The sequence below is a fragment of the Hevea brasiliensis genome, chromosome 14, assembly GCF_030052815.1.
Source record: "Hevea brasiliensis isolate MT/VB/25A 57/8 chromosome 14, ASM3005281v1, whole genome shotgun sequence".
NCBI lineage: Eukaryota > Viridiplantae > Streptophyta > Magnoliopsida > Malpighiales > Euphorbiaceae > Hevea > Hevea brasiliensis.
In genome coordinates, this window is record NC_079506.1 from 31,949,680 (window position 1) to 31,962,114 (window position 12,435).

Genomic DNA, 12,435 nt, shown 5'->3' on the forward strand with positions numbered 1-12,435 from the left:
TTTCGCTTATCACGTTTTAAATTCGTATGGATATTTACGATGACAATTAATTTCCTTTGTCCTTCACATTATAATCCTTAAAATTTGCTAAGCCAACCTGTTGCACTCAGGGACGATGGTGAGTTTCGTACCAAGAAATCATATTAGCATGGGTTTAGGTAATTTATAATTAAATTTAAGGCAAATTTAGATTTATAAAATAATATCCACATTAAATTTTATCATGTTCAGATTTTATACTTTAGATATTATAGTTATGACAATCAATTTATACAAATAAATAATTACATATAAATATATTATATTTTATAATAATATTTATAAATTTTTAGAATATTAATTAACCTAGCTTGATATTGAAGGAATACTACTCAATTAACAGACTCAGCGCAGAATATTACTCTGTCAATTCCCTAATAAAAGAATTTAGAATATTATATTTTAAATAATAAGATTTTAAATATTTTATAAGATTATTAAATTTTTAAAATATAAATTACTAATAAAACTATTTTTATATAAATTATTAATTAAAATATATAAAATTAAATAGATTTAAGCAATATTCAAGCAATGATAACTAAGTTTGGAATGGACACACATAATTTAGGATGAATTTAATAAGGTTTGAGATTGATTCTATCATTAGAGTTATTAATCAGGTTTAGGTTTAAGTAGAGCAATTTTCATGAGTGCTATATCTGTGGCTATCCCTAGTCATATTTGAAACTTGAAAACTCTAATAAACGGATATGCCTAAAACACAATAAAAAAAAAGACTCATTTTAGTAGCTCTTAAACACAAATGACTAAATGAACTACGAATAGATAAGCACTTAAAAGTAAAGAATAAACAACTTAAACAAGAACAAAAATAAATTGTATAAAAGGATAAGAAACACGTCACATTTAGAAAAATATAAACCAAACGAGTTGAAACAAAAACAACTATGGAAAATACTCAGACTATATGCCCAAAAGAAGAACAACTCTTTTATGGTTTTTATGATTTTTTGAACACAAACACAAAAAAAAATTGATAGAAAGGTAGAAAAGATATAGATCATTAGGTAATCTAAGCTCTTTTGATAAGATAAAATCACCAAAAAGAAGGAAACAACACCAGTGAAAAACGTCACACAATCCTAGCTAGGGAATGCGATAAGTAAAGCTAGATGCCACAATCACAAGATTATTAAGTTGGTAAGTCCAACTTATCACACAATCCAAAAGAATTTCGCCACACTTGCACACAAGTGATAAGAAAAAATAGCAATTTTATTAAGTTGAAAATTGAACACTGAATAATAATGAAAACTTACAAAAGAGATGCCTATTTATAGGCACGTATTACATAAATCTTACCAGGAATATGAATTAAATCCTACATAAACAAATTCTTAAAATATGATAAATATAAGATAAATACAAAATAATATAAAACTAAAATGACTAGGAACTCATTCTCTCCACCAATCACAAAGGAGACACCACCTTGGTGTAAATACGGTTGATTTATCCTTTTCCATCTTGTTTTAGGTGTTCTTGAAGGGATAATGGTAGCTTCCTTGAAATAGGCATAAAAAATAAGATGTCCACCCAAGACAATCAATCACCTTGCCCCTAAACATCCCACATGCCACCTAGGGTAGAAGTAGGATTCTTGGTCTTCCTTTCCTCACTTAGATAGGTTTTAGATGGATAATGTAATACCCCCCATTGTAGAGTGTAGGAATATACTTCTGGGAGACGGAATGTTTTCTTGAGCTGAGTGACCAAAAAACTAACTTAACTTGTAATAAAGTAAAAGAATAAATAAATTTGCTAACCAAAATAGCAACTAAATAACTAAAAGACGAAATTTTAAAGTACTCAGTGGGAAGCTTCTTCGATCATTGAAGGGCTTAACTTCGATAGCCGAGCATGGAAAGATAGAAATATAAAAAGGGAGAGAACCCTAAATACTCTCTATCACTTATTTCTTTTATACTCCAAAATCTTCCTATTCTTCCTCTTGTTTTTCCTCATCTCCTTCTCCCACATTCCTTCTCTCCCTCTCCAAACCTTTGCAAGCTAGAGAAACCTAAATCCACTTTGTTTTTCAGAATACTAGAAAGAACAAGAAAAGGAAATCTAAAGTTAAGAAAAAGAAGGTAGAAAAGAAAACCCTAAAAGCATAACAAGTATTATTTATGTTTATATTCTTTTAAAAAGAGATTTAAATAGTTATGTAGGAAAGAAGGATTTTTAAAAGTGATGTGTGATGCTAGGGATTGGATAGATTAATTAGTCTAAAGAGAGAGTGAATAATATATTTAATACACTTAATATAAATGAATAGTATTGACATGGAAACCTAATTGAGTTGAAAAAATGGTGGGAAACGATCTTATATATATCGTGGAGTGATTGGATAAGGGGAAACAAAAGGTAAAGTAAATGGGAATTCTGGAATTATAGGTTCGGTGGCCAAAACATCAAACTTTGGTGGCCAAACTATGTAAACAATAAGAAACACTCTACATGCAACTTCAGCTGCCGAAGATCCGATGCTTAGCTGCCGGAGGTTTAATGTTCAGCCACCAAAAGCTGTCAATTTCCCAAGTAGTGTAGTATAACCTAGTCATAATGAAATTGCTAATTGAATATACTTTTATATACTTTTCTTATAGATTGGGTTATATATCATAAGGTTAGAATTAAAGGGGAAAACATCTAATTAGAAGTAAATGTGTCAAGTTAAAGGGACTACTATCAAGGAGAGTATAAAGTACAAAATGTTTTCCTAAATTATATTTTATTATACATTTGCACTCATGCATCATTTAACTATTTGGATTAGATATATTGTATATAGGAACTACATATATAATTATGTAGTATTTAACTCACAAAAATGTTGCATTTTATATAATTATGCCATGTTGGTTACTATGGATGACCAAATGGTTCCTAATGGAAAAGATAATGAAAAGTAAAGGAAAGGCATGCAAGCAAATGAGCTCACTTATATAAAGTAAAAGAAAGGGATCTCAGGTAAGGCAATTCCGCGTCTCTGACATCCGAATACAAGGGTTACATGATCCATCTCAAGTAAGAGAAAACTTTGTATTCCTAGTATCCATTATGTGTGAATGTTAAGAGAAAGTCTTGAGGAGCTCCTTTAATGGGCTACCACATTAGATATGTGATATGAAATGAAAGGCAATGGGATAGGGGATCTTTGGTAATATAGCTACCTTATTGTGACTTATTTGTGTTGTGGGACATTTCATGAGAATGATGCATTCATGTGCTTAAAGTGTATTTTTAAAAATATATTTCCTTCCCCATATAATTTTATACTCACTAAGTTTATATACTTAATCCCCTTTTCTGTCTAGCCCCTATAGGGATAAGAATAGGGCAGTAGTCAACAGATTTTTTATAATTATGCTCCAAGGTTTGAAGCAATCAAGTTTATATATTTTGTGGAGCTACTTTTAGATGTGTATAATTTTGATTATTTTGGCACCATGCTTGCTATTGCATTTTGTACTAAGATTCTATTAAAGATATTTATAAATTTATAAGAAATCTTATTATTTTCTAAGTGATTGTGAAAGCACAAGAAAGGGAAGGACCCATTTACACAAATTCCAACTTTAAAAAAAGAATGTAAATGAATGTGATGCAAAGCCTTACCTAGACCCTATGAAATGAGCTCAAGGAATAAAAGTAGAATATGTTAGTAAATTGGGGAAAAAGATAAATGAAATGATGTTTTATAAATCAAGCAGTAATGAGTCACACCCTAAATATTTTATAAGGTACGATATAAATTAGTTAAATGAAAGGTTAAGATTAGGCTTGCTGCAAGTTCTGGTGACTTTACACATCCTAGTGCTCTAACAACGATAATGGTCTGGATTTGGGCTGTTACAAATTAAGGATAGCTCTTCCACGATTTAAGTCATGATTTTAGCTAGTTCTTTAAATAAAGCCTAATTTTAAGGCATGGATAAGCACTACTCTTTAAGGATATATTTTTTTATCATAAAGGAATAAAAACAATTCCATTTCTTCATTAGACTCCTTACACACGTCATGTGAGTCTTCATAGGCTTAGTTTTGTGTCTTCTAGGCCCATTCTTCAAGCCCAACATGCTCTTCAAAGTTGGAACCCTTTTAAGCCTTGTCTTCCTAACTCCAAATAAGCTCAATTGGACTAAAGTAAGCTAGCCCATGCTGATTGACATGCCTCATAGTTCTGGATTTAATTAAAATTTTTTACCTATGATATGGCACATCATAAACTTTATAATTAGTAATGATGTACATAAACTTTAAATTTTAACTTAAACATAAACTTTAAATTTTAACTTAAAACCTCCTAAACAATAATGAAAGTAATAGTAAACTCCATATTACCTATAATAGTCATTTAATTTAAAGGTTTGTTATTGACATGACTAATCCAACTGGTTATCATTGATTAGATGTGTAACACCAACCATTTTTTGACATCAGAATTTCTATCATTGATAAAATATTCTGGCAAAATTCAAAGATTCCACAGGTAATGGAGTGGTGATGGAAAGGTATGTATATGTTTGTATGTATGTAGGGTTGAGTATAGGCGTATAAAGTGATGTAAGGAGTCCAAGTTCAAGTGTAGAAACAAGTGAGAAACTTAAGTTTCTCTTTTGTATAGAACAGATTTTAGCAGCCAAAAGCATGACTTTTAGTAGCCGAAAGTCTCTCGACAGTGAGAGTATAAAAAGGCTAACGGCTTGTTTTTCTATCAAAAAGAAGCTTGAACTCTCACTTCCATCTTTTATTGAACTATTGTGACATACAAATGGTTTTCTGAGGAGAATTTCTTGGTCATTTTATGTTTTGAAGCTTGATTCTCCTTTTGAAAAGTCTAGTGAGAGTGGATTAAAGCTAGGATCACCTACTCTCCTTCTTCTCAAGTTCAAGGGAAAGAGGTAAACTCTCCTTTCCTTTGATCATTTAGAATGGCTCAAATACATTTTAAAAGGGTTAGACGCTTAGTTTTAGATGCATTTATGTTTAAGGGAGTTTAAAGCTTAACAAGGTTAAAAAATGAGGCTTGTATGTTGAGTTTTTAATGTATTTTCTTGTTAATGTGATGTTGAAGTTTAATAAGACCTTGAATTCAAGTTCATATTGGTTGCATGTGTAACTTGAGCTCAAATTTAAGTTGTTTTAGGCTTTAATTATGTGTTAGGATGTTTGAATCGTGTTTTGGGAGCTTGGACTATGTTTTGGTGTTTGGAGAAGTGAGATTCTATAGGTTTTTAACTTAGGAATTCTAGGAATTCCCAAGTTTGGCTGCCAAAAACTATTAGTTCTGTAGCTAAAGGATGCAGTTTCTCGAGAAAATTTAAAAAATTTCCAGGTTCAGCGCCTGAAGTCTAAGACTTCGACATCCATAGTAGTCACTACTAAACTAAAAGGAAAATTAAGGTTCAAGACTTCAGTAACTGCAGTAGCTACTACTCAAAATGGGCAGTACGAAGTCTAAGACTTCAACAGCTGAACTTGGTTCTATCAACTTTATTTCTTCTTTAGTTTTAAGACTCCAAAACATGATTTTACTATCCAAAAGGACCCAAAATTGTCTATTTGTTGTATGTATAGAGTTTTAAAGCTTTAAATAACTCTCTAGGGTCTAATGTTTATAGGATATGTCTTGAAGGACTCAAAAAGTTAAGGACCCAATGATATCTACCGTCTGTGTTAAGTGGTTGATAGGCTATATGAGGTGAGTAACACTAACCTTAATGAATGTAATTTATTTAAATTGAACTCATGATCATCCACATGCATCATTTCGTTATTTATTAGGGTGTATGTATCTAGACCACGAATATATTGCATTTTTGCATATTTGTTATTAATGGTCGATGGACTTTGTACATATTTATTGTTAATGGTCGATGGACTTTGTATGACTTATTGGTCTCCCCCAAGTTATGTATATGCTATGTTTATGATGTGATCATGCATGATCTATGATGGTAAGACCAAGTGAGGCCTGATAAATCCCTAGCACACTACTTTTAAGCGAAAGTCCCGAAGAGCCTTTATATGAGCCGAACATATTAGATGTGTTACTTGTTTAAGTGGAAATCCTAAGAAGTCTCTATATGAGCTAGACACATTGGATCTAGAGGCCCTAGTGATAAGTCCATCCTATATGAAATGTTTATGATGTGAAAATTCATTTGGATGATGCATTTTCATATGTATGAAATGAGAAAGATAATTTTTGTGTATTTGGTTAGTTTACTCATTGAGCTTTTAGAAGCTTACCCCTTTTTCCTAACCCTAAATGTAAGAATAAAGGGATAGATGAGTCTTATGGAGAATGAGCAGCAGGAGCAGCTGTAAAACTTTTTATGTTCGCTGATGTTTAGTTTGGACACATAAACTGTAAATAAATAGTTACTATGCTAGAATTCAAGATAATTGTTTAATGTATTATCTTAAATCTAAGTGATGTATGATGGAGGCCCAAAATCTATAAGCTAATTCTTCAATTAAGTATGTATGTATGAACTAATTACACTTTAGTACTTTTTATGTGAATGTAAAGGTTCAAATTTTGAACTAAGTTTATGTTATGAATGTTTGTGTATAAATGAAAAGACTAAGTGTAATAGTTTAGAGTTGTTTGGTTTGTGGGTTTTAAGGAATACGTTTTATATAACAGGTCTATAGGCTTGCCATGAGTTCCTATAGCCTTAAGCTAATCCAATCCTTAGCTTCAGTAACAGCCCTTAGTTTGGGTCATTACAAAATGTAACAAGGTTTGAAGTTTGAGAGACTACTCAGATATTTTTTAAGAGATAACTGAGGAGAGACTATTGAGAGGATTTAAAACCTTTATGTAGTGAGAAAGACATCACTAAAATGTGCAGAGAATATGAGATTAATGGGATTATAGATCTATATGTGCAAAACATGACAATTATAGAGACAGTTTAACAATTGATTAACAATGGAGTTAAAATCTGTTGCTAAATTTAGCAACAGATTTTAATTCAACAGCTAATTTAGCAATGGGTTATGAAATACATTACTAAATTTAGCAACGAATCATAAAATTCATTGCTAATTTTTAGAAAAAAAAAAGGCTCCTTTTTATCTAAATTTACCAGTGGATTAGCAATGAATTTCAAATTCCTTTATTAAATTAGCAACCAATTTCAATTTTGTTGCTAAATCTAACAATGGCTTAGAACCCATTGCTAGTTATTGAGGGAAAAAACGTATTTTTTTTTAATTATCAATGGAATTAAAATCTATTGCTAATTTAGTTATAGATTTCAAAATTCATTGCTAATCTATGGAAGAAAAAAAACCCATACTCTTTTCAATTAACAATGAAATACAAATTGCAAATTTAGCAACGGATTGCGAAAATCATTTCGTTGCAATATTTACTACTGGTTTTTGAATCATTTGCTATTTTATGAAGGGAAAAAACCCTCACTCTTTTCAATTAACAATGAAATACAAATTACAAATTTAGCAACGAATTGCGAAAATCATTTCGTTGCAATATTTACTACTAATTTTTAAATCATTTGCTATTTTATGAAGGGAAAAAGCTCACTTTTTTTTGTCAATTAGTACGAATTTTAAATTTATTGGTAACTTATGTATATAAGGCAGCAACAACTTCCCCTTCATCATTTCACTCTTTAATCCGTTATTTCATTTCTTCCTATTATCTTTTTGTTTTTCATTAATATATATATTTTTCATTTTATTTTTGTCTCTTTTCACTTTTTTTTTTCCTATCTTTTCTATTACTTTCTTCCTCATCTTTCTCACATCCATTTTCTTTCATAAATACATTTATTAATAAATAATAATTTTATTAGTATTTTTTTAATCAATATTTTTATTAGCATTAATAATACGAGTGTGCAGTAATCGATTTTAACCAAAAAATTGGAATGAATCGATTTAATTCCATTTTTTATTTTTCAATTTATTTTTTGTATTAATTTGAAAACATCTTCGATTTTTCGAATCAATCTAGTTAATTCAATTAAAAAATTGAAATTACTGAACCAATTTTACATATATAAATGTCATTTTTAATATCCTTATATAAAATCCTAACATTTTTTTGTCATCTATGATGTTACTCTACTTTCCTCTTAGTTCTTCTTCACCTAGTTCTCCCTCTCAGTCTCTCTCGTCCTTCCTCTCACAATTTGCCTTCCCTTCACCTTCCTCTCACTCCTTAAAATATGCATTGCAAATGTGTCACAAAAAGCCAGAGAGTCATTTACTCACATAGATGTGTCTTAAAGAGCTAGAGAGTCCAAGATCCGGTGGCAAGCGAAAGTGTGGCGAGGGATGCTAATGAAGACTATCGATAGTGATCTATTTTGCTTTTGCTTTTGCACTTTGGTTCTTAAAGGGTGCTTCAATTCTTCTAGTTCTTTGGTTCCTTAGTTTACATTTTAAAAATTTGTTGAAATTTCATCAATTTGTTGCTATATGATTAATTAATTTTGGTTTTTACTATTAGGCATATTATATTTGTTACTGTGGGATTTGATTTTTTTTTTTTTTAATTTGATTTTGTTACATCTTGGTTTCAATTTGCTAGGATTGGGATTTAGGCAAACTAAACACTGGTTGGGTAGAGATAGAGGTACAACATTGTTTTCTTTAATTGGGTATTTTATTCTAAACCTACAAATTGAATTAAACTATACTAAACTGATTCAGTTCAATTCAATTTAGTTCTTCTGTTATTTCAGTTCAATTCAATTTTTATTTTATAGGCTTTCAGTTTTTTTTGTTGAGTTTGGAACCAAATTGACCTTTTACACTCCCCTAATTAATACTAGTTTAATAATTTATTTATATTATATTTTATTTTTCAAAAAGTAGTAATAATTTTACTAATGTTTTTTTTACTAGTAATTTATTTTTAGTAGTAATTTTGATTAGTAATTTATTTTTAAAAAATTTATACATTATTTTAATAGTACATTTTTTATTGGCATTTTATTTGTAATTTATTTTTTATTACTTTTTTATTATAGTCATGGTAATTTTTTTAGTAATTTGTTTTTTAATAATATTTTATATTGATTTTTTAGTACTAATTTATTTTTATTAGTAATTTAATTTTTAATGTTTATTTGTAATTTTTATAAGTATATAATTTTTGAATAATATTTTTATTGTGGTTTTCTTTTTTATTAGTAATTCATTATCTTATTTGAAATTTATTTTTCTTTTTCTTTTATTTTTTAAATTAGCAACAAAATTAAGATTTTGTTACTATTTTGATTAGCAATGAGTAATATGGCAATAAAATTTTTATGTTGCTAAAATGAATTAGCAATAGAATTTTTTATATTAGCTATAAAAAAATATGTAAATGTTTTTTTAGTAAATAACTTGGTCATAGGTTAATATATGCACAACTTCAATGATGATGGTAGCTGCATGTAGGGGGTATTTAGAATTTCAGACAAGCAGTTGTTGTTGCATATGCTTTCAGCTGTTGAATAAATTTTTTATTCAATCAAACTATATACTTATTATTTTTAGTTAATTAACCTATTTAACTTTTATTTTTGTCTGAAATTGGATAACATTGACAAGTAGCATTGACATGTTTTTTTTGAGAAAAATAAAAATTTAAAAAAACTACTACAATCATGTAAAACACCAGTTAGAACTACAAGTTCAAGATGAGGGAGAGTATATTCTCCAAATTAGTTCTTAACTTGGTAACAAAGGAACTTTGGCATGAAAATGTGCCAACACATTTGTTGTTCTTGGAATAAAATGAAAATCAAGTGAATGAGAAGACACAATAATATGATTCACATCTTCAGCACATAAAGCATGATAAAGATCAAATAAAGAACCTCTTGTAGTTCCCTCACTGAATTAAGGTTTTTACTCTTAATTAAACTTGTGAACCTGAAAAGCCTTTGATTCCTTTTTGATAAGCATAAAATTTATTAAAGCATGATAAAGATCAAATAGAAAACCTGGAGCGAAGTGCAATAAAACCAACATCACATGGTAAAACATGAACTGGCAGAGAGAATTTTATGGTTATTTTGAACAACACCAGTAAAAACAAGGTCATTACTTGCCTTTTAGATAGACCATGCAATTATAGTTATTGGTTTTAAGAGGAGAAAAATAGAGGCCAAAAATAAGAAATGTATTGTGAGAGGAAGCTCATTTTTATTCATAAAAGCATGTATTTATACATTAAACTTTAACAAAAAAAAATGTAGAAACAAAGGAGATAAACATGCTACAATTTTGAATTGAGAAGCATAATAACTAGTTCCTAAACAATCTCATATTTGATTTTTTTTTTTAATGAAAATATGATTTCATAAATGAAAGCATAGATACATGATACATGGTCTAAGCCCAACTACAATAAGAACCTAGCTAATCTTCAACATCCAAACCAAAAAAGAAAAGGCCCAATGCCCTCACAAAAGAAAACCTTAAGAAAGCAAGCATGTGACTAAATCCAACAACCCTTAAAAAATAGAAAGCAAAGCCAATCCATTGCCACCAGAACAGAAAGTTACCATCTACCACTATGGGACGTTTCAAGCTATTTGAAAACATCAAACATGGAGAACATATAACATGCAAAGCTAGAAGATCTATCCCTAAACTGAGAAGACTCCCTTTCATTCACGAGCGAGCTAGAATCGACGGTCAAAGAACTTAGAACCATGGTGATGCCTACAAACTAGGAAGCACATGGCAGAGCTCAGACGTCTCATTCTCCTCTAGCCTAGGGACCGATGATCTTCAAATAGACAGAATCATTACCTCCCTTGAGTTACTAGTCGACTAGGCAAACACTTATATTCAAGCCTTTGAGGCAACAACATCACAGATCACTCTTAATCCCTCACTAATAAACCAAAGATTTATAAATAAACTCAAAAATAAACTACACAACCAAACCAAAGGTGGGTAGGGAATTACCCACCCTCTGACTAGTGAAAAGTCCTCCCTTGCCCTAAAGGATAAGGATGGCTTCCGATTGATTCCTGGACTATTGTGCTCACTAATCAAAGACAGAGCATCTCTCGCTAAAACTAGAAAGACAGAGCTCTCACTTTATCAATATAATCTCATATTGATTTATTTCCTAAAGACTTGGTTAAAGCATATCTTTCTATAGCAAATAAGACGGGGTTAATTATTAGAATGATGTAAGGAAAAAAAAACATTTACCAAAGTAATGTGAATTCCAAGAAAATTACAAAAATAATGTGTTGCTTTTTGATAGAAATATAGAACTGAAAAAATGCCACATTTTCTTAAGCAAAATCAAGTGGAATAATTTTTTATCATTATAGGTTTGAGGTAAGATTAATACAAAAGAGCAACTTTTTGGTCGTAGAGAAAATGACACTTTAGGGGGCTTTTTCTTTGGCCATTGCCCTTAACCAAAACCAAGCAGTAAAAAAAAAAAGGAAAAAAAACAATAATGGAGTTGTCTCATACATGTGCTTTATGGTTGCAACATGTTCTCTAGCCACCTAACCTCGTAGTTAAAATTATCACCATCAAAGGTATAGATTAAAATTTATTGATATAATCTTAATTTTAAATAATTCATCACATTTTTTTACAATATTAATTTAAAAATAATGTTAATTGAATTTCTTAAATTAGTGGTTAAAAATTAAAAAGAAAAGTTAAATTGAACTGCTTAAATAATAATTTTTTTAATGAAAGTAAGAAAAAAAATGAAAAACTCAAAATCTAACTCAAATTGAATAATTATAAAAATACAAACCATGCCTTTAATAATTTGAACCAAATCAAGAGGCTTTTTTAGAAAATCGATTTAATATATACTAATGTTTTTGAATTTCTCATGATATAATCTTTAAAATTTTAATATTTGAATTAGGTGGTCACTGGCTCGGTTTGGGTTATTTGTGGCTCAAAACCAATGATTCAGGTTTTAAGAAGAGAGTAAAAAAGAATCACAGACTTTGAGGTGAGATTTCTAAACCTTTTTAGTTAGTTTCTCATATTGGTTTTAACATATTCTAATTTGTGGCATTGATGGCTTCACATAAGTACTTTCGGTGTGTTAAGATTTCACTATTGGTTGGGATCATCTTTTCGGATCGGACCTAAATTACAAACCGCTAACTTAGCGCAAGATCAGTATTGTAGACTCCCACATTCTAATCTAGGAGTTCGTTGCTTCCAAGGTATAGCTTGAAAATCTAGCTTGGTGATTTTTGGGCATAACCTATGGTTAGGTGATAATTTTATAAAATATTCCTCATTACATAAAAATATTTAAAGATTAATTGAGACTATTTAAGGATGTTGTATCGAGGCCCTGAAAGTATTTTAGAGTATTCAAGGCTGTGAAGATAT